This window comes from Halyomorpha halys, unplaced genomic scaffold, assembly GCF_000696795.3.
Source record: "Halyomorpha halys isolate HHAL.00 unplaced genomic scaffold, Hhal_1.1 Scaffold730.1, whole genome shotgun sequence".
NCBI classification, from domain to species: Eukaryota; Metazoa; Arthropoda; class Insecta; order Hemiptera; family Pentatomidae; genus Halyomorpha; species Halyomorpha halys.
In genome coordinates, this window is record NW_027110275.1 from 355,829 (window position 1) to 380,776 (window position 24,948).

General features: G+C 28.8%; 1 long non-coding RNA gene across 1 annotated transcript in view; it reads left to right on the plus strand.

The window, feature by feature from the left end:
• The first annotated feature begins 602 nt into the window (after positions 1–602).
• The window catches only part of LOC106685748 (uncharacterized), a 38,638-nt gene continuing 14,292 nt past the window's right edge, over positions 603–24,948 (plus strand). Inside the window, exon 1 of the long non-coding RNA XR_001343894.3 lies at positions 603–733. This is a non-coding gene — a long non-coding RNA (uncharacterized lncRNA). The remainder of the gene's footprint in view (positions 734–24,948) is intronic.

Below are 24,948 nucleotides of genomic sequence, written 5' to 3' on the forward strand. Positions count from 1 at the left end.
TACGTCAAATGGTTTTTGAGATATACATTTTTCAAAATAAATAAATAAACATAAATAAATAAACATAAATAAATAAACATAAACATAAATAAACTACTGATCTTTCTTTAGATTTTCTAGTGTTGTTGGAAGTTTTTAAGATATAGAGCTCCGAATTAAAAATTAGTATTTTTTTAAAGGTTTTTAAACAGCCGCCATTTTTTATTCCCCCTACCTATACTTGGCAGAATACCTAGTTTTCATTAAAGTAATCAAAAATTGGGATGAAAAACTGCCTTTTTTTCTTCCCGCCTCTTGTATTATCACTATGTATGTTAAACTTGAGTGTTGAAATGATCGTGGAGTTCATACATGTGCTGTGACATTAAATTAAAAAAATATTTAGTTTCTTTACACACACACACGTATAAAACATTATTTAAAAGCAATCCTATTATAATATATAGTATATGGTTTATACATTATGGTATTATTTTCATTATACCATCACAACACTTTTCGTGTTGTTTATAAACCATTGGCCATATTTAGTCACCAAGAACTGAAGAGAAACTTTTCATTATTGACAAGTCGTAAAAGATGCTAACAATCTAACCGAAGAACAAAAGTGACAAAGAATACAAGTGGAGGGGATGCCTGCTGGAGGCGGAAGCAACATTAGTGAGTCCCTGCGTACTCCCGGCTTCGTCTTCGTTCGTCTTTAGTGCACGGAACATTACACTACGCACCTACCGTAAGTGTTTCATACTTTACTAAATCCAGATATATCATATCATACACATCAGGTTCGTTGGTTGTAAGCATATTTTAAAATCGAAAAGGAACTATTAGGTTCATCTTAGTCCTAAGTGTTTGAATGTGTAACAGTGCCTTAAATATCAACTTTATTGAAAACAGTATATTACGAAAAATAAAATAACTCATCACTTATCCTATCATATAAAAATAAAAATTATCACAAATATATTTTACGAAAAAATAGAATACAAAATGCAAGCTAAATATGAGTTAATACCTGAGAAAACGATTTAATTTTAAAATTATGTTGAATGTTTTTTTGAAACACTTTTTTTTTTTTTTTTTAAGAATTCCCAACTTTCAATTAGGAATAATAATAATAATGAATTTAATTTAAAATTCACTTATCAAAACTTAATCATCAGGTTTTTCTCTTTCAGTATTCATTATTATTAAATTTGTATATTAATTAAAATTGTAAAATATTTTGTCTCAGCACTAAAGTTAAGTAAACGTAAGCAACGAAAACGTGGAGAACGTCTTTAATAAGTTATGAACTGAATGAATATTTATCATCTATTATCAAGATGTATCGTAGGACGTTTAATAAACGATATCATATGGATGATGATAAAGATTATTAATAAATAAAAATGCATTATTTGGTTGTGAGAAATGAGATTGTGTGAGCTATTTAAATTTCTTGCGGAAGGTAATATCATTTTAATATAGATATTTTATATAAAAATAATATGTATGATTTCTATAATGACATACTTTTTTTTTTATAGCTATAATTCATTTCAAAATTCCATAAATATGTAGGATTAAATTAAATTTATTGTATTACCAAACTACTTCGTCCATAGCGACCAAATTAAACATCGATGACTACAATTTTTAAATGACAATTGACTCTAATTTCTTTATCATGATAATATCATTTCTTTTTTTTTTTTTCTATTATTTGAGTGTAATAATTATTCCTGATGTTTCATTAAGACCATGCCTAAATATACAGCAATGACTGTTAAATTAATTAATAAATTATTTTTATATTGATGTCTTTAACTTGGATTTTCTTACCGGCGAAGGAACTAAGGTTGCCCAACATGAGGAAGGGAGAACCTTCTATCTTAAGGTCAATGTTCGTCCTAGCCCAGCCTTCAGTCCTTCGGCATTCCCTTCTTGGTCATCCTAAAGAACATCATCTTCGTATCGATAAATTATATTATTTTTCTTTTATATATGGAATATTTTCAAGAAAACAGTAAGGGAAACCACACAATTTGCATAACTAGTATCTTATTCTTAGAAAACGATAATGAATAAGCTATTTAATTTATCAACTTATAGAGCTACTGTTCCAATACTGTTTCATTGTTATGAGCTTTAGAACTTAAGTTATTAAATTTGTAGGCTAATTGTCAAAACAGATTACGTCATGGGCTTGTAGCTATAAAAGAAAAAAGAGCAGAATTTTAGACTAATGAACATCTATTAAACTAAAATATAATATATAAAATATATATATGTATATATATTGACACTCCAACACATATTTGGGGTGTCTCGAGTGTAGTTGTATTTAGAGAAGTTCAAGCAAACCTTAAAAGCAACAAATACAAAACCTATACAATCATACTATTCATACAATCATCCAAATCTCTACGGAAAAGGAGAAAATTGATTTATAAAGTTATATCTTATACTGGAAGAGTTTCATAGATCCCTTAGATATTGTGAATGAAAAGGTACTCTTCCTTGTTTTAAAATTTTATTTTATATCCTTAATAAACAATAACAACGTTTCGTGGTTGTCATCCCAACATCAGGTATATACAACAAATTCTCAAATTCATCTTATGCATACAACACTTAATCAATAAATCAGAACTTCTTTTTAAACACTTTAAACAATTGCCTGATTAAACATTTATTTAAAATTACACTTTATTTTCTGTGTGTATTTTCTTTATGTCTTATATTGCTAATAATAACTTATTATTGTCAACTTATTTGGCTTGTATTTGTTTAATTTTATTTATTTTTTAATTTGATTGTTTTATTTTTTGTATTTATTTATTTTTTCTTCCGTTCAATGTTATATTTTTGTCGGTAAATGTTGTAATTTTAAAAACTGAAACACTAATTCTATTGCTTTATCATCGTCTTCCAGGGTTTTTGAAATATCTCGGTTCAGTCCAAAGTCATTGAGATGTGGTGTCAAGGGTTTCCCAGGTTGTATGTCACTGTTCCTTTAACTGTCAACAACTAGGAGTGGAGTTTCGTGAACTGTTTTTTGATGTAATCCTTTGTTGACTCTGATATGTAATTCCCGATGCAATTGGCTATTTCTTATGAACCAAGGTGCATTAACTGCTTTATTTTGGAAGGATTGTAATTATTGAATACCTAATTATGTGAATACGAAATTTCAACTGTAATCTAAATTTTTTTCTACATCTTATTTCATTTTATATATTTTTTTAAACTGAAATAGTCCAAATATATAAATGTTTATCGTCAAACATGAAAAATAAAGCTTAGCTGATTGCATCAGGGTCCACTGATTCGAAACATTTTTGATCAGCGATTTAATAAAAGCACGCAATAGCATAAAAATCCGGACCTTGATTACCTAGTTAAATATTGAAGTTAATTATCTATTTAGCAGCGTATACGTAGTGTACTAAGGACATGATTATTTGCAACTCCTTGGAACAGAGATTTAGCAATTTCTTTGCTAACAGACAATTTCTTTGGAACAGAGATTTGCAAATCCTAAATCTGACTTTGGTTGTTAAACAGACTTCGTTTTTTATATAAGAACATTATACTTGTTGACACAGACCGCAACCGTTATTAATGTTATACAATATAAAATGATTGAATGAAACAAGTAAGAATTTTACTGGTGACTACTACCATAGTATATATTGTGTGATAGTTTGCTTTATTACAGCATTTAATGTTATGATAGTAATGTTACACTAGGCACAGCTCGATAGCTGATAGTACTTGTCATGGCAGTGAAGCTAGTGTCACGTTCAAGCCCGTTTACTCAGAGATACTGTACAGTCATAGTACTTCACAACTGTAGCAGTAACTACCATGGAGTAAAATGTATGACAGTTGTTACTATGAGAACATACAGTCGCACTAGGTATGGCGTGATTGCTGACAGGACACCTTATGTTAGTGAGGCTTTTGTGTCAGGTTAAAGCCCTCTTAAGAACTGACACATTACAACCATGATAGCAACTGTCACATTGTAAACTTTAAGAAATTTGAAATTATAATAATATTTTCTGTCGGGAAGTGTAACCATTGTCACTTAAGGCTGTTGTCACTCATTTATTTCATACAAATTTTTATATTTAAATTTTTTTTTTTTATCTTTAACTTCTTACTGCGTTCAATTCTAGTTAAAGTTAAAATTGTTAAAAGTGACTATTTTTTTAAACTAAAACTTATTTTAAAAGAAATTATGTGAGTTATAAAAATTTATATTTTAAGGTTCCACGAATTAAAATTAAAATATAAGTAAAATTGGAAATTTTGATACGATTTTTATTTTACGTAATTAAAACTATTTAAATAAAAATAAATAGTTATTTTCAGTACCTGTTTATTAATTACTCGTATTATTATATCATAACTACTACCTTTATTATGTCCTTAGTCATGAGTCTGTATGATATTTTACAAATTTTTCTAGAGCTGTATCTGTCGTAACAAGGATTTTAAAGATATTTGTAGTAAAATATTTCAGTATTTTAAACTATTTTTAGATACTATTAACAACTTTTCCGAACAGTTATCATGAATCAAAGAGATGTGATAAACATGTTTCTCATTTACCCACTATAAAAATTTATAGATTAATTTAACAATAACCTATTTTCAGTGCTTCAAAATCATTTAATTAATTCAATATATCGATATTTAATCTATTTACTGAATATCTTGCATTGGAAGCTTTTGGTTTTTACTGCTGCTAGTGCAATAGTTTGTATGCGAAGTTTATGAAATAACTAGCCATTTTAAGATACAAGACACAAACTGAGAATATTACTAAAATTAATGCTGCACACAATATTAAAAATGTATAAAATGATAACACCTTTTTCTAACATGGATCTCTGACCTACTTAAATTTATTAACAGTAAAATATACACGCATTATAAATTTTAATATTCTAAATTTAATAAACAGATTACAACTTTTCAAATAATTCTAATACATTTATTTAATGTTCAAAAATCGGTTGTATACCTTAATAATTAAGAAATCAATTTCATCTCTCCGATAGCTGCATGATTGGTGACTAGCAGAATCGGTGAATTGCACGCAATCTCTTTATGCAACTGCAATGATTTTCTGTGGCCTTCTGTTTACTCATTAAAAACAACAATTGGTAGTTATTTTACAAAAAAAAATATTCCCCCATTCAAACAACATTCCCTGCTGCTTTGTTACTAAAAATGTTTGATGGGTATTCGCTCATATTGGTTAGGGTAAACTTTCTTTTTCTTCTTTTAGTTTAGCTTTTTAGACAATAACATTATTTCAATTGAGCGGAGATAAAACAGTTTTCGATTTATTCGAAAAACATATAATAAAATTAACGTATTTCCATGATTCCAATGTGCTGTTTCCAAACACTGGTCAGTTTTATGATAAGATTTTGGGCATACCAAAAAAAAAAAAGAACGAAAAAGAGAAACAATTTTGGACTCTGAAAATCAGATACCGACATTGTACATGCTCACAAGATTTTTCTATGGAAAAAAAGTAAAAATATAGTTCTTTATTAAAGTAGACATTGTTTACCATAAATATAAGGAAGAAATGGTCAATAGGGGGTGTGGTCAAGAGAGAAAGCATTAAGGGTAAAACGTCTTTTACTTATTGTTGACGTTTCGGCCTAAGTTGCTTAAATGATCGAAACAAGTCAACCTTGTTGAATCATGAATACCTACAAATTTGGTCAAAACGTTAGTACAAATGACTTGTTTCCGATCTTCTGAACTCCACCAAGCTTATGAACCTCACAACTAAAGTCTAAAAGTTGGTTCATAATTATGAGTTTTTCTCGATATTTTGTACTCCCTGACCTTAAGAAGGCTGAAATATATGCCGAAACGTCGGTATATATTTCTTGTTCCCAATCTTCTGAACTCGTCCCCCTTTGAGAAATGTTGGTACATAGATGAATGTGATTTATTCGCGATTTTCTGTGCTCTTCACATTTTTGAAGGCCATAACTTGTACGATGGGGGTGACGGTAGCAGGGTGGTAACGCGCCTGTCTGCCAACCCATAGATAGCCAGTTCGAGTCCGGCCCTACCCGGGATTTTTACAAGCATAAAATTATACAATGCTCACTCACAATCTCCCCCCGGGTATTTGTGAGGCCCTTTGGGTGGCACTCACAAAAATAGGCATGTTAGTGACGGACCCACCCTATGAAAACCACGTCAAGAAACGTGCGATTTATTTCTTAAGTACATTGCGCGAGGCCTTGGACCTCCACGGTCTGTCGCACCAACAAACAAACATAACTTGTGCGATACATAAGCCGAAAGGCCAGTTGTGGATCAGATGCATAACTATGTGTACTCTCATCGTGTTTGTCATTGTGTAGTCAAAGTATTTGGGTCTGCTCCCTGTCACCTGACTACAGAGTTGTCCCTTACGATTGCCACCTTTGGTCGAAGTAGGTACACAGGTATGAGTTGTTCTCGACCTTCTGTACTCGTTACCTTTATAGAAGCTAAAACTTAACCAGATATAGAAAATTTAATGCGCTTGAATTTTGTATAGAATTCGTTTCACTTAACCGAATAATCTTCGAGATAAATAATTCGTGGAACTTGTTCCTGGTGTTACAAAACGATATAAAACAGGTTTCTGTTTTATTGTATAAAGGTTAGGGTTAAGTGTCTAATTTTACATCTATCGGAAACTTAACGGTTTAGATGAAAAGTTATATAACACATTTAGTTGAGGATTTATACAAATGCAAAATTATACATCAATTTTATAAACAAACCTCGTAGTTTTTTTTTTTATATTAACGAAAAACTTATATTAAATGTAAGTTTAATGTTTTTTTATTCCTTTCATTTCCAATCCCCTCCATATAAACCTGACGCAAATTCCGTGGATATTTTAAGGACATCATGTTCTGGTGGCATTAAATAATTAAGGGAAGGACGCTTCTTTTTTTTTTAATGTTCAGGTTTTACTGTTTTTGTTTTTTAGTCAAATTCATTGAACTTTACTCATTATTATCATTGCAAGTAGCCAATTTCTAAATTCCGAACTCAGGAAAATAAATTCGAAAATCTTAAACATTCAACGATTTACAAACAAAAATAGAAATCACTAAAAATTTATAATGATTGTTGTTGATCCAAGCCACAGATATTACCTGCAACAGAAGTTCTAAAAGTTCTCTTTTAGTCTTTGTTTTCGGTATTCCATAGAATGTACCGTTTAGTGGAGTTAATTTGTAACAACTCAAATAAATCAAATTGTATCCTTGTTTAGTCTCAACACTTTTTATTATCTCAATAGTCCAACGTTTCGGTCAATTCGGCCATTCTAAAATGTTTTAATTTTAAAATTTAAAAATGTTTTTCAGGCTATACTGCCCAGGTCATTAATTATTAGTCAAGCACACCCTATTTTTTAAAACTTCATTAATTTTTAATTAATCCACACTATCACTATCATATAAACAGTTTGTTTATATGATAGTGATAGTGTTGAGACTAAACAACGATACAATTTGATTTATTTAACAAATAAATACCAGTCTCAAGAATTTGTAAAAAATATATTTAAACTAAAATAACTTAAGAAAAGAATGAAGTACGATCTTTATAAAAAAAAGTAAGTACAGCCTACAGTACTAAGCTTGGAATATGTTTAATTCTAAATAAATGCTAACTTTTGTCAATCTTTTTACTATCTACAAAATCATAATGTGCACTTTTTTAATCAAATTATGGCTGCATTATTGGGAAAATTCAATTCAAACTAAAATATTTTTGCTGGAATAAAATTGGAAGACTCCAACCACAATATCTTGGATTCTATAAACTACTCCTCTTAAATATAAACCAATAAATACACTATAATGTAAAAAAAAATTAAAAATTAGGCTTTTCTTTAATTTATTTATTATTTGATTGTTTGTATAAAAAGGTTTTAAGATATAATTAAACTTAAGATATAAAAAAAAACATTGGAGTCCTATACAGGCAGTATCCATCCCTAATCATGCCACCTAACCATGGTTGGGGGGGTCAAAGTTCTTCATTTTGTGGGACCGCCAAACAATGAAAAAAGCCGACGTCCCAGGCCGGATTCGAACCGGCAACGCCAATAGACATCTAATTAGTAAGACTGTTTCTTAACCACTGAGCTATGGGCTTTGTTATAAAAGGTTATGTAAGTAAGTAATCAATTTAAAAACAAAAATTTTTTGAAGTGGTTATGATGTTATTTTAATATTTAATTTATTTTAAAGATGTTACATGGGCTAATTCAGATGAGATTAAAAACTATGAAATCGAAATTTAAGGTATAGCCAAATAAATCAGTATGTAGTTTAAGAAAATAATGTAATTAGTATAAAAACAAAAAATGTTTATAGGTTGTCTCCTTGAAAATGGCCTGAGGGCCGAAACGTTGAGAGTAAAATGGATCAAAATTGTGTATATTAATAATAAATTAGGCTTTTCTTCTTTTAGTACTTGCACTTGTTTGGAGGCTTTGGAGAGACGTATCGTGTCTGTTGATGTTTATATTTAGACTGTTAATGTAAGATGGAGTGCACTTTGTCTATGCGCTTGTGATATTGTGGTTTCTGTTCTGATGATGCTTTAATCGGTGAAACTTTGACTGTTTATCAATATTTTAGATTCAAGGTTTTGTTCTTAGAACCTGTCAATTCCACCCTAACAGCTGATTTATACCTCTTGCGGCACTTTTGCTCTTTTGTTTAAAGATATTTTTCCTTTCCTAATTTCTTATGGCAAATAAACACCCAATTCGTTCTAGAACGACCTTCACCTCAACCAATTTTTATAGTTTTTCTTGATCAATTATGTCGATACATTTAGTCCTTTTTTCATTGGATTCTCGCAAAGATATAAAAGAAAAAAAATAATTACTTTGGAAGGATACATATCCTACTGAGATCGATGTTGCAGCAAAACTCATCAGTGTTCCCAAAAGTTCAAATATGTTGTACAAACCTTTAAGTAGTCAAAGAAAGTCATATTTAAACAAATGACGTATGATGGTACGATTTTTTTAATTATATCAAAACTCAATTATATTTTTTAAAAGTTTATAATATTTTTCACTACAGCAATTATGCATTGTTTAGCCGATTTTTAAATTACTATTAAATTTTTTACAAATTACTTAATTACCATTTTTAAATTAATTACAAAAAAATAAAAACGGATACTTTATTATGATTCCTTTTTCACAAATATACTAAATAATTTTAAATTATATTTTTTTAAATTTATTGAGACTAGTATTTATTTATTAAATAAATCAAATGGTATTGTATTATCTATTGTTTAGTCTCAACAGTCTTTATTTTATCAATAGTCCAACGTTTCGGCCAATTCGGGAATTTCTAGAATTTGTATTTAATGTTTTGTTATATTATTAGTAATAATGTTGTTATAATTGCTACAAATGAATGTATAATAAGCTGCTAAATGTGTAGATTATCCTTGAGAATGGCCGAATTGGCAGAAACGTTGGATTATTGATAAAAGAAAGACTGTTGAGACTAAACAAGGATACCATTTGATTTATTTAAAACTAAATAATGTCAATAAATATTTTTATAATAAATAAATACATATATATTTTGAAGTAGGACTCCTAAAATAATACGTACTTCAATGTGTAACCTTAACTATTATTCATCTCAATTTGATCTAAGGGTAAGCTAAGTCTAAAATCCTTTCCCCTTTCTATTTCCCGACAACACATTTCTTTAGGTTAACATCGATTTGTATCATTTTATTTCCTTTTTTTGGATTTTATATGTACTGTCAATACATGCAATAAGTTGTCCTATATAAATCATACTGAAGGCGAATGAAATGTGCAATATTTTTAATTAAGAATGCTATGGGTTGATGCTAGACAGGGAGTCATCATTCAGTGTTTAAAAACATAAATTATACATACAATAACTACTTAAAGATAATCATCGAACTTCAATGTTCTAAAAAAACCGTCTCCGTGCCACTTGTCATTTTTGTTAGGAGATCTGTGTAGTCCCTATCTTATGAACATTTCTAAATTATAAAAATGGGAACTTTACGCTCAAAGGTAATAAGTAAAATAATAAATAATAAGTAATAATAATAAATAATACATAATAAGTTTAAATAAATATGTAAGATGTTCAGAGAGAGTAAGGATAGGAAGAGGAAGATAGAGAGGGGAAAGGTGATTAAAACGAGACTTCTCAATAGTATTTTATAAATTATCTTTTCCATTCCTCCAAATTCTTATATGTACTGAAGTGTCAAAAATATTATTAGATATTTGTAAACATAAAATAGGCAAAAAGTTACAATAGAAGCTTCCTATATACAACTAAACAATACTGAACATTCCTATATACAAAAAGTTAATATATACAGGTTCCATGTTAATAAACAGGCTAATAACAAATCGATTTATATGTTTTAGTTTTTAGTTTCTATTTTTGTGCACGAACAAATTATCTATAAGTCATTAGATTCATGATGACTTTTCGATCATTTGACACAGGGTTTTCTAAATTTTTAAATATGCAGAAATTAATTTATAACTGCTTTCATAATCAAATTATACTTTAAATTTATGTAATGCACATCAATAAATTTGGGAAATTTTCAAGAGAAATGCTCTATTTAATACAAATATTTTAATTTTTTTACTATTTAACAATTTCATTACCTTTGACAATTTTATTTCATTTAATTGACAATTTTATTTTACCTATTTCATTCTCTCAGTCCCCATCCAGTGATTCGCTACCCACGTTCGATCCGTTAAAAACATTAAACGAATTTATCATGAGATAGCAATGCAAAATGAAACCAATGACATAACAGTCACAGCAGATCAGTTTACAAAAAATAAATAAATATATTTATAAATTTAAAAAACAAAACAAAAATTTAGTTAAAATAAATACTTAAATGGATAAAAAAGTTAAAATAAATAAGTTATAACAACAGGCCCAACAACAACAAAAAAAAAACTGACAAAAATCTAATCATGAAAGTTCGATAAATATCCACTTTTTTTTAGAATATAAATTATAACTATTAATTCAGAATAAGAATACAGTTTTGTCAGGTCGAAATATTCCATTCGGCCGAAAGACGTCATAACCCATTTTACGTCCCTTTCGTAATTTTACACCTATTGTCTAACGAAATGGGCTTGCGGTGAATACTTTTGTGTTGTAACAACCAATATCTTATTCAATAAAACATAACCCCTCACGGTTCCAATCTTTCGATTTCGCCACAATATGCATCATTTTATTTCAAATCAATAAAACAAGGAAGTTGGTACCCTTAATCGGTAGAAACCGAATTTTTTCTCATGTTGCAAGAATGATTCGATGCCCTAAATTGTGTCTGGATGGTCTTTACCTGTTTATTTTCGAATGAATCATTATTACATGGGGTAAAAGCAACATTTATTATTGTGTTGACTCTTTAACGAATTTTTCTAATACCTTTCTTATTATCAAACCTGTACTTATGATTTAAAGGTTTTTTGTTTTATATATATATTTGTTAAGATTTTTTTCAGTTTTCTCTTATAATTTTGGCTGAAATACACCACATAGCTATTTATTAATAACTGTCAAGTGGGAATAAACCAATTATTGGCTCTATATTTTATCATCAAATGAGTTTATTTTAAGCAAACTTACTCTTACCGAAATAACACAATATGGTTTGAAAAAGAAAATTAAATAAGTTAGTAGTTAGATATACTTCGGTACATTACAATCCATGTTTAGATAATAAAGGAATAAGGAAATAGAACTTTAGTTTTCCGTATTTTTAGACACTAGAGACAAATGCCAAATGTTGACTATGTTAAAACTTCGACTACTATCTGATCCTCAATGAATTGGAAAACATTCCGAAGTCTGTTCCAGCCTTCGATGGGCTTAGTAACCACCTTTCTTACTGAAATGTTCAATATTTGAATAGACGTGATTATATATACTGTTGCTATTATGAAGTTGTTTTTCTGTATGTAAACATTCTTTTTGTCACATAATGGAGAGTAGTATATAAATTTAAATAATCAAATCTTATTATAAATAATATAAGATACAATAATATATTATTAAATAAAGGTGCCGCTAAATAATTAATCATTAAAAAGAAGAAAAGCCTGTAGAGGAAAAGCGATGAAAGGCAGCAGAAAAACTAAAATCGAACGGAAGTATCATACGAAGAGAATCTCTTTATGTCTCGGTGACTGATGCCCATCACATCCAACTACTTCCAAAATAAATTGATGTGTTAATTATTAAAAATTAGTATTCGTAATATAATATATAGCAAGTATATTCGTAGGGAGTTTGTACGTATATAAATTATTTTGTGGTTATAAAATAATTCTCTTGTTTACAGAGATAATAATAGTACAGGAGCCAGATGCATAAAACCCAGCCTATAAAACATACATCTGCAAATAATTCTAAAAATTAGTAACTATAATACTCACCACTGAAGCAAATTCCTCCCGGTCCTAAAACTAAAACTAAAAGGTTATTACTAATAAAAATGTTAGGGTATAAAAAATCAATCAAAGTATTAAATTATGGGTCGAATCAGTAACACAACTTATGTTATGAACGAAAAAACAAAACAAAAGATAATTGATTAAATTAATTAGTCAATTAGAGAGTTTTATGACCACCAGAAGTTTGTTTCCATGGTAAGTTTGGTAGAAATTAATTCGGTCAAATATTGTGTCCTAAACCTAAGAATTGACAATTATTTTTTTCAAATTTTGTCAAAAATTTATACAAAGCTATATGTGAGTCAAAAATTAAAAATAAAACCCGTTTTGGGGGCCCTAAATCCCTTTCTAATTACCTAATTAATTTAATAAAGTAAAGAATGAAGTATTTTTTTTTTGCCTACAACATCAAAACGATAACTCCTAGTGCAAAAGCAGTCATTAATTAACACAAAAACAAATAAAATAAAATTTTATGTGGAATGAGTGTCGTAATTTGACAATTTGATCAAGAGGTTTAATCACGACCCTAGCCTATATAGAACCAAAGCTAGTGGTTCATGATCACGCCGCTTGAACAAACCATTTCGTTATATATGAATATATATGATATATGAATTAATAAATTGCATCATGCATTTGTTACCTAAATCGGATTAGATATAGGACTTTTTCTACCGTTGTTACTTTAAGGTATACAATGAGATAGTTTTTTTTGGGCCCATTCTGTGAGAATACTACTATAAAAGAATTTGGAGGTGAGGAGCCTATTATATATTCTTTTTTTCGTAACCTCCATTGAAAAAAAAGTAACATTTGAGTACAAAAATGTAAGTTGCAGTGCTTTTCGACGACTTTTTTTCGTTTTTGTTTTTACGATCCTTCTAAAACAGAATAAAAAACAGTAAATTAGTAGATGCTTTATGTATGAAGAAACATAAATCAGGTTGAGTATTACCTTTTTCTATCTGTGGTATTTTAAGGTTACGGTGCAATACTTATCTGTTTATTGTGAATTGTTCGTTCCATAGGGTCCTACCTAATCTAAAAAGAATCCGGAGGTGAGGGGGGTTTTCGACGACTTATTCAATGCTCTTTAATTTATTATAGCATTATATTTTCAATAGGAACCACCTTCTAGAAGTTATGAACGAAAAAACAAAACAAAAGATAATTGATTAAATTAATTAGTCAATTAGAGAGTTTTATGACCACCAGAAGTTTGTTTCCGTGGTAAGTTTGGTAGAAATTAATTTTTAATATTATTTAAGCACATTAATTTTATGGACATTGCTTTATACCTCAGTCTCCAGTACAGTAGTTCTCATGTTATTCAAGAGATAGAGCAGCGTGTCTCGCAAGTTAATATAAGTGTCTATGCTAATTTACCCAATACAGCAGTACATTTATGTGTATACTGTATATCACTTTAAGTTTGAAATGAATAAAATATATATATTTTTTTTGTCAATAAATGTTTTCCTAATAAAACATCAATAAATCCCGAAAGTATAAGCAACACTGTAGCTCCAATAATCAAACTAATGTTACCTATTATCTATTGGAGGTAATATTTTTGACTGGAAATATTGTCACAATATGTAGATGACACAATCATGGTAGTCTTCTGATTGTGTCGTCTACATTGTGTATTGTGCATGATGTATTATATATTTGTATGTGTTTGTAAAATAAATATAATTGGAGGTAAGAAAAAAAAAAAACTTAATATGTAGAGAACATTAGTGAACTAGTAACTAGTAATTTTTACACATAACAAAGACTATTTTTTTCTCAGATTATAATTTTGAATGTTTAGAGGTTTTTCACGAGAACATGAAAAACTGTACACCTGGGCCCTGTTTCATAAGGAAAGCTAATAGTATTAGTTCAAAATACAAGTATAGAAACAACGTGTTAATTACACTAATACTTATATTTTTTCATAATAGGGAGGACTGACTATTAGTGATATTACAGGAGTTAAAAAGGACTAAAGTACAAGTCAGTGTAATTTTATTAAGTTAAATTTACAAAACTAATAGTATTAGTTTGTACTTTATTATGAAACAGGGCCCAGCTGGAACATTATAGGTGCTCATTTGGAGAAAAAAAAAATTAAGTTTTCTACAATACAAAATTAAAATTATCTAAATCGGACCAGTATTAGCAAATATTTGTTCTTTGGATCCATGGATATTTTGAACCATTTACCAAATTCCACTTCAATCTAACAAAATTTGAAAAAGCATAGAACTTAGGCAATCCAACTTGAATACTGAAGCCCAGGCTGATCCAAGACATCTTGTAATAACCTCTTCATTGTTTTATTTTTATTGTTGTTATTATTTAAGAAAAAAAATATGGTTATTTTGTGAACATTTTGTGCAGGTTTCTATAGAAACGTGTTGTCTTTTCTTAATAAATTTATAGCTTACTTTAAAATGGTGCTAAATACAATTCCACTATCTTTACGAAAAATAAAATTAAAGTTTCTCTCTTTAAGGAAAATAACAAGTTTTCAAACAATATTTCTTAAACAGAGAACTTTTAACTGTTTGTAAAGTTTGAGGAAATGTACTTAGCACCCCTGTGAAGTAATCCATCGATGTAAAAGAACATATACCACTCACTAGCTAACTATTGTTCACTGTATCTCAAAACCAGTGTCTATGAAGTTGAAATTCTTAACGGTGAATTCTGAATATGTGCAATGATGTTCAGAAAAATATGGACTCTAAGAGGTTTAAAAAAAAATTAATTCCAGAGCCGAAAAAAAAAATAATTTTTAGAATAAATCAAAAACTATACATCTCCTAGAACATTATAGTCAATAATTTAAAAGGTAAATTTCATACTCCATAAAACAAAAAATATATAAATCTTACCAGTATTGGTAATGGAAATGATGGAAACCCGTTTTACCATTATCTTTTTGTTTATTCTTGTTTTCATTATTTTCCTATTATTATTTTTATATTATCTTTATAATTATTTTTATAATATTTATTATTATTTAGATAGGAGTAGGAAGGCAGCTGATTATAATGTTCCGTGAAGGGTACAAATCATATTTTATAATTAATCTTTTCAAAAATTAGAGTGCTACCAATGGGTGGTTTCTCTAACACTCCATTTTAACTGAGATCAAATTTACTAAATTTATTATAATGTACAGTTGTAAATATCAATAAATAAATAAATAAAAATAATAATATTTAAAAACACTCATTTATGCACCTGTCATCTCTTCATCTCTGTTTTTTTCTAAAAAGGGTTGTTGGCCATTACTAAATATATTTTTCAATATTCTATGGTCATTTAGAAAATTTACAGAACAAATTAATAGTGTACACAACATGTCTCTAATCCATTAATCGATTACTCTATCCTAAACTATCATCTCAGCTATTCATTTGTGACGTGGATTGCAGTAGCAATTACGATAGGTACAAATGAATGCAGGAAAAGACAAACTTTTATAAAAGTATAGACTCATTAATGTCAACGTCACTACACAATAATTAAGATGATAAATGTTCCCAGTAGCAATTATAAAATATAAAAGAAAAAGTTCCGAAGAATCTTCTCAATAGCTTTGGAGCCTTTTGGATATTGGAAGCATTTGATACAACTACTTGATTTTTTTTTAAAACGAAGATCCTCTGAAAAGATTATGATTCAATTTGAAATAAAAAATCGATCTATAAATAATAATCACAGCGGTGGATGACTAATGATGAATATCATCCGCATTTAATCATCTTTCGTTAGTTACTATCGTACTATACATAAAGTAGAAAGTGTACGTAGAACCATTAAAGATCGATATAAGTATTGGTAGCTATTAGTCACAATTTATGCATACGACTCGATATATACATATACTTTTTAAGACCATAATTATACTTATGTTTCTGAAAGTTAATTTTAATTTCCAGTAAAGTATTTTCTTTAAAACTTTAATATCTATTTTTCTTACAATTCAATTCACGCCAATGTTTTATTGCATCTACCTCCAAACATTCCGAAAATCCTTGAACCCAAAAACATCTGTTCAGTCGATCTCGAGATATAAGAGGAAAAGCGAATGAAAATTTTCACTCTCCGATGGTCAATCGTTTATTTAATCTTTTAAAAGCTAGAAAATCGTTTGAAGAATGAAAAGCCATTAACCAACTCACGAGATAAAAAAGGGAAAGCAAATGAAAAATATTGAAATTTTTAAAATACAACAACAAAATTAAATCTCTCATCGAATCTCTAAAAATTGGAGTTTTAACAATTGTTTTTTAACAAGCAAGATATTTATTTATAATTATTTTTTTTACAGTTATTTATTAGTATGTAGTTGACTATAATAAATAATGCTTCATAACTTAAAAAAGAGTAGTGGCTTATTTAAGCTAATAGTTAATTTAGTAACTAAAAAAAAAAAATGAGCAAACAGATAACAACTTATATTTTAGTTTATTTCCCAAAACAACTGCAGTTAATTTAGCTAGATTTGTAGCTATTAGTCACAGCCCTTGTTAATGCTAAGTTTAGCCCAACACTACAATATTTTAAGGAGTTATATAATTATATCTAGCAAATTCTTTGTAAGAAAGAAATCTGGAAAAAAAAAAAAAAAAAAAAAATTGGACTTGCACAGGCACCTACTACTAAGTCTCAGAATTGTTAGTTTTCTATGAAATAGTAGATAGAAGTGAAGTTTTAAGTTCAATTTAAAAAAAAAAAAAAGGTGCTCAGAACTAGAGTTTAAATAAATACTATTTCTTGGTTTAAGAGTATAATTTTTTGGTTTAATTTTAACACAAAACTAATTTAAAACACCTTTAGATATCAATTTTTTTAAATCTAAGGGTCTAAGAACTTCCCGGGCTACCTGCGCCACTAGAGAGTATGGAAACGCCCTACCGGTTGTAAGGATACTGAGCATGCTATGAGGTATATATATGTAATAAATAAATAAAAAAAAGTGGACAAAAAATGTTGTAACGGGAATATTTCCCCCCTCGTATGGAAATTGGAAGCGTGTTGCTAGATAGTGCGGTTGTAGTAACAAGTTGATCCAGTTGCTTAAAAAATTGAGCAACCCCCTCATTATATCTTGTGCATATTATCTAGCAAAACTAATTCATTATTTGGAAACAATAAAATCTGAGCAATCGCATAATATCTTTAATTAACATAATATTACGCTTACTTCATACCTTCCAAAAATTCGTAGCTTCAATATGTATGTATATTTCATAAGCATTTCATGATTTCCAAAATTTCCTTGAGATAATTGATTTCCTGAAATAAAGTTTCAACAAATATTGAAGATTATATGAAATAATTGATAGAATTACAAATAAAAACTAAAGAAATGATGTTTTCAATTGTTATTGTTTGATAAAAGACAGAAATGTTTTTAAAAATTAAAATACTTGTTTTTGTTCAAATAATTATTGTTCTTACCGATGCATAGGTAACATCGATGTTTTCAATTTGAGACAATTAATAACATATTGAGATTTTAAATAACAATATTTTGAGAAATTATTATAGTCATATTAGATAAGGATCTGATAGAGGATTTCTTGAAGTAATAGGAAAAGAAAGAAATATTAAGAAAAAAGTCTTTCCTCGTTTAAGATTCAAAAATTAGAGACTTATGGTAAATAATTATATTGCAGTTCGGCCAATGGCCGAATTCTCGCCGTAAGTCTTGAGCGTCTGCGGTTAGCTCGTGCCCTCACTCATTCTCCACTGGCATTTAATATGATTTAGAAATACCGGGATCCTCTGGAGTCTGCTTTTTACTGCACAAGTGAAGAGACGATGAATTACTTTAAGATAATGCTATTTACTTTAGGTTTAAATTTATTTTCCTTTATTTTCTTTTTTGTATAATTTTGTTTTGTTCTTTTTTTCCTATTTCTTATTTTGTTATCATTTAATTTATGTATCTGTAGATATTTATGTAAGTGTGCTCTCTGATCCCTATTCAATTGTCTGTAAATACACGACGGAATTAAATATTACCATCATAATATAAAATAAAATTAAAACAAAATATAGTAGATAATATTGCTTAAAAATACAAAAATTGAGCTTTAGACAATTGAAATCAATTAACTATTTTTCTCAAAAATTGTAGAACCTTCAAATAATGACCATTTATTGACATTTAATTACAGAGCTTATAATTGTCTTATAGTCTTATTTTGGAACTTAAATAGTGGCTTTTAGTGATTCCTACGAACAATAAAAGTTTCATACAATTATAATTATAAATAGTGATAATGTAAAGACAGATTTTTTTTTTTTAAAAAACTACTTTTCAAAGGCTCAAAATGGTCAAAAAGAAATATATTTAATAAAACCCATAGTTTTTTTTTTTTTGGTGTGTCTGGTAAACTATTGGGTTTGATGAAAAATTAGCTCTATGCAAAATTAAATTACATTAAAATTCATACAAAAGTGGTATTCTATTTTCTAAAAAATAGTAGTTTTTGAGATATAGAAACGATTATTATTTAATTTTTTTTTTAAACAAATAATTATCCAACATTTAATAGGCACTACCGAGAACTACGATTCATCTCCTCTACATATCAGAAACTACATGGTTTAGATAAAAATAGTTATATGACCTCTTTTGTAGAAAATGTAATGAAATCCAATTTCACAAAGTACTTTGATTAAACCAAATAGTTATTCATATATAGACAAAAACTTATAAAATATACAGTTTTACCACATAAACCTTCCCTAACACTTCCAAACTTGGCACTCAAACTCGTGGATCTTTTACGTACGTAATATTCCTACTGGAAGTACTAAACAATATAAAAAGGAACTGTTTTTTTAATGTTGGGATAAAGTATCTAATTTGAGTCGACTAACATACGTGCGCGAGGCTAATTCCATCTCATGATGAATCAAAATATAAATAAACCAGTATGGCGTAAATAATTCATTATATTGGTTAACCTTACTGCACCCCACCATGTGAAACTTCCACTCAAAGCGAAAAAAAACCAGAATACAGTATCCTTACTGTTTTCTTATTGCGCTACCACAAACACTAATAAATAATGAAAAATATAAACAGTTATCCATGAAACTTTTTATTATAAGTTTAATAAACTACTGTTATCATTTAACCTTTGATTTGTTAATTAGATCTTGTAATGACCGATTCTTATTACATAGCGTTACAATTCGATTGACGCTGATGATCAGCCGATAACATTGAACAAGTCAGGAGTAAATGAGCTAACGAATGACAAATTACTTTGTGACACCATTCAAGATGTTTCATCACACTACCTCATATTTCATCTATTTAAATTACGTAAATACACCTTAGGCTCCAACAATAAAAAAAATATTTATTAACGAATCAGGGTAGATATTTATCATGTCCTGGAAAGATATCGACATAGCATAAGTATACATGCAAATAGAAGTAAAAAATATATATAATAATAATGCTTTATCCGTATATTTCAAATTATACCTCTTAATACAATAAGTATTGTATTTACTGTGTCGAGTTTACTGGGGATGATTGTTAGAACACGGAAAAAGAATCTAGATCACCTCATCTAAATATTAAGACCTACACGATGCTTTTATATTTTCTAACTTCAAATAAAACAATATACAGTTATATTTTCGGAGGTTTCTATGTTCACTACCTAATATCTCTGTTTTCACAATTTATCTATCGCCTGAATACGATATACACATAAAGTTTAATAGTCGAACAGTATCTACAAAAATAATCCATATGCATTGGAGTAATGCTTGCTTTGAATAAAAATGGTACGCCAGTATGAAGACATGATTCCACTAAATAAAATATATATTTGATTATAATTATACAACCCCAGTGAAATAAATATTTCAAAGGAAAAAGTTTAGTGTCTCACAAAGTTGGAAAAGATGAATTTCACACCTAGTAGAAATGGCTAACAGAAACAAAACTGATTGGGAGATGTCAAAGTATATTGATTGTTAATATAATTAATCTTTAATGAGCACAATTACAACTTTAAGAAGTAAATATGCTCCTTATTACGTTACAAATAAATTCATTCACAAAGACCTTAACATCCCATTCGTTGCAGAATTGGCCCAAAACAGATATGCGTCTTTTCATTCCAAACTCCTTACCCATCCTAACCCTTTAATTCATAATCTTTCATCCTTAACAATCCCTGATAATCCTCCGAGGCGTCTGAAAAGAAGATGGTCACGGGACCTTCTAATTTAAATTAATGTTTGAAGTACCACCTATGGGTGGTTCCTTCCCAAGATTTTCAAGTGTATATGAAATATACAACATATTTACTTATTGTATTATTTTGTACAGTTGTAAATTACATTAAATAAGTAAATAAAAAAAAAAAGAAGTTATTATAACTTTGAAATAGCTTTCTTTTAAAAAATTGAATTTTTATTTAAAAATATATTCACTATATACTTTTTAAAAGCCGAAAATACCCGTTGGATTTTAAAAGACAAGTTTAGGACAAACTGCCTTTAAACACCTCTGAAAACTACATAAATACGGATCTGCGTTTAGTGCTGTATTCCGATAATTATATTTACCAGTGTTTCCTTCCCAAACCTCAGATCTCTTTTCACATGGGGACTGTAGGGGATTGTTATTATGCCGCTGGGTTTTAGTATCCCCATAAAATCCCATTCTTTTTGCCATGAATCTAGTTTCTTTATCGAATGTTAAATAATGCATTAGAAAAAATCGAAAGAATACAATTTTGGAAAAATGTTTCCAAGCTACTATACTTTGGTAACAAAGGAATGAGGTACATGAACGAAAACACCACAATTTATCTCTGTAATACGGTTCTAAGGTTACGGATAGAAACAAAATTGGTGGGAAGCACTATAGAAGTTGATTACTGACGTGGGCAGGCAAGAAACAATAATGAGACAATAACAGCAATAACTTACAAGGACAAGACAGGCGAGATATTATCAATTTTGACAGAGAAATGTGAATCAGATTGTGCGGCAGGGATAAAATGAGTCCTGGATATGAGCTGTATTGCATTAGAGGATTTTGATATGGCTATTACTTAAAAGGCTTGAATAATGGTATACATATTATCATTTATTATTGAATTATTATTATTACTGAATTAGCTCAATAGCCCAAACATGTCTATTATCCTTACCCCGGCATTAGAAGTTAAAAAAAACATGACCTCAGGTGGCTCAAGGAAGGAGAATTGGATAATATTTGACCAATGAAAATAATGATGATTAGCGATTTACAGATTATTAACAGAATCATGAATGATTTACAATTTACAGAATCATGAATATACTAGAAGTGTATACCACATATATTGAGTTATCAAAATTGTACCAGCCAAAAAATATTGATGTGATCTTGAATCAATGAAAATGGACACAAATTGCTAATTTTTGGGAACCTGATTACAACCAGCAAAAGTATAGAGTACTGATAAGCGTTAACAATTTGAATAAACTTTATATAGTAACTTTATGTATATATATATATATATATATATATATATATATATATATATATAAATAAAATATACATATATTAATCTCTTAAATTTATAAAGAATTGTATAACATTATTAAATGGTCGAATACTAATGTAGAAGGATATAGATGGCTAAGATTTTTGCTACTGACAATTTTCCTTCTTTTTTACGAATATTCAATACCTAGGTAAAAACAAATTCTTAATTGCTAAATGTTTTTATTAGATAATTGGTAAAATCCTTAACTAAATGCTTTAATTACCTATCAAAGTCTATGCAGATAAATTAGTTGGTTATTTTTTTTAAAAAGATATCCACTAAATTAAAATTTCATTTGTAGGGCTAATATACATTTCTATGTTTTTGAAACTACACATTCGAAGGTCTAAAAAAAATAGCTATGTTAAATGGTTATAGTTAAATTATTTTTTTTAAATCACTTTAAATTTCACGCGATCATTAATATAACCTAAGCTCTTCAGACTCATGACGAACCGTTCAGATGAGCACAACGTGGGTTGGACAATCAAATAGAATTCGGTGGCATGTTCTATTAATAAAGTAAACTATCTTTTTTCTGGAACTTTCCTAGTTTTCGCTTGATATAAATCTTATCGTATCTTACCATCAAAAGAATGATTATGAAGTAACAAAAGAGCAACATTGAATGAATACGATTCGCTAAAAGAAAAGAAAAATTGATGCAGTTGAATTAACACACTTATTTTTTATACACTAATTGGTAAATATTTAACATCAATTAAGACCTCAGGTCTTCATAATTGGATACTCTTTGTGTAATACGCCGTAACTTAGGTTACATTCTAAACGATGATTTCAGGTTCTACTTTCACTGAACCTGGCCTTGAGGAGAATGAAGAAAGAACGGGTTTCCAACGGCCTAGGTTAACGATCCCTCTTGCTAGAATTTTGTAACATGACATCCTAAACCCATTTATCAGTCTCGAAACATAATTCCTTACTCTTAGACATTAAGATCAACTTTTATAGTTGAGTTTTATCCTTAAACATGTTTAGTGACACCTCTGTTTGGTTAGTACATCCGTGCTTTATCTAATTCCAACGTTCATGTGATATTTTCGTTTTATTTATCTTATTTTTTTAAACCAGCTTTGCCCCGAATTTTAATCCCATCTGATTGACAGAATGACATTCAGAATTTTTATGACTAAGCAAAGGAGTGAATGGAAAAACAAAACAATTTACATGACAGAAAGCCTCTTCAGTTTGATTTATACTAATAAAATTTCTTGTGAACTCGTTATTTTTAAACTATTTAAAGAAAACAGTACATCAGCGCAAATGATAATTTTAATTCTTTCTTGTTGTTGTATAAATATATTGTTTTTCTCTTTATTTATCTGAATATGAGGGGGTGAAGAAGCAAACCGATGACGATTCAAATCACTGAGAAAAAATACGAAAAATAATATTTATTAATTCCATTTCTTCATTGTAAAGAACTTATAAAATAGATTGCAGCAAATAATAGCTGTACAAACAAAATTAAATTCGATACGAATACAAATGGTAATAATCCGTATTTCTTTAAGGTTCCGACCCATTCCAGACAGCACATATTTTTTGGAGACCTTCTCCAGAATCCTAATTTTTTTTTTGTTTTATATTGGCCATTTTTTATTTTTAAAAAAACATGTTTGGAATAGAAATCAGTCGCTTTGTAACTCTCTTTGTACAAATAAGATTGATGCACGCCGTGGATGCAGGTAGCTCCTGACGGATTGCACACCAGGTGTGGAATATAAAATAAAAACACATTATTAAATTGAGCAACATTTATTCCAAAAATAGTGGAGTAACATGAAATCCTTATTTTAGGTTCAGTAATGAAGAAAATAATATAATTATGGATAAAATGAAATAAATAAAATAACACAAAAATAAATATTTATTAAATTAGTACAAGATAATGAATTTTCCTGGATGGATGACCCTTACTTTTCTTGTACAGAATGATAACTCTTGAAACAATCGCAAAAAAATGAAACCAAAACCTAATTTTATTTTTAAGCACTCCTAGTATAATTTTTATTTTAAACCAGTCTTGTACTAACGGCCGCTTCTTCCATACTGACTGAAAATTGCAATTCAAGATCACGGTGTGCAGTCGATTATTTGTGTACAATAAGTCTGGAATGGGTTAAATTTCTAAAATATAATATTGCTTGATAAATGAAGTTATTATTTTTTTTTTAATATCTTCAATCATATATTTTTTAATTGATTTACACTAATACAATTAGTTTAAACAAAATGTTTCCAAGATTATAAAGTTTTACTATGTAATATTCCAACCACACCCACCTGTGTGTGCCACACTATTAACAATGCCACAAACACACCAATAAGCAACCCCATTAAGTCCACAATGTGTGTCTGGAGGCCACAATCATACCCAAGCACAATTGCTCTGCACTGGTTATTTAGTTGATGACGGACAAACTGACGCACACAATTTATATTTATGTATATATTAAAAACAGATACCTGATTTTCCCTACTATAATTCTTAAAAATATGGGCCCAAGGTTTATGAAGAGCAATAGATCAGATCAAAGATTTTTTTTCTACAAAATCATAATATGTAATGAGTAAGGATTAGATTAGATTAGATTTTTATTCAGGGTGATCAACATCTAGGTTATTACACCCTTTTTACTTCATCTATCTTCTTGACTTATAGTTGAATGTAGACTCTTTCCTTTTTACACTGGTCGGTATTGGTGGATTATATTTTAGTATAAAGTTGTGTTTCTTTGAGAAATTTTATTATTTTGTCTATGGATTCTTCTGAGTCTTTAAGGGCCAATT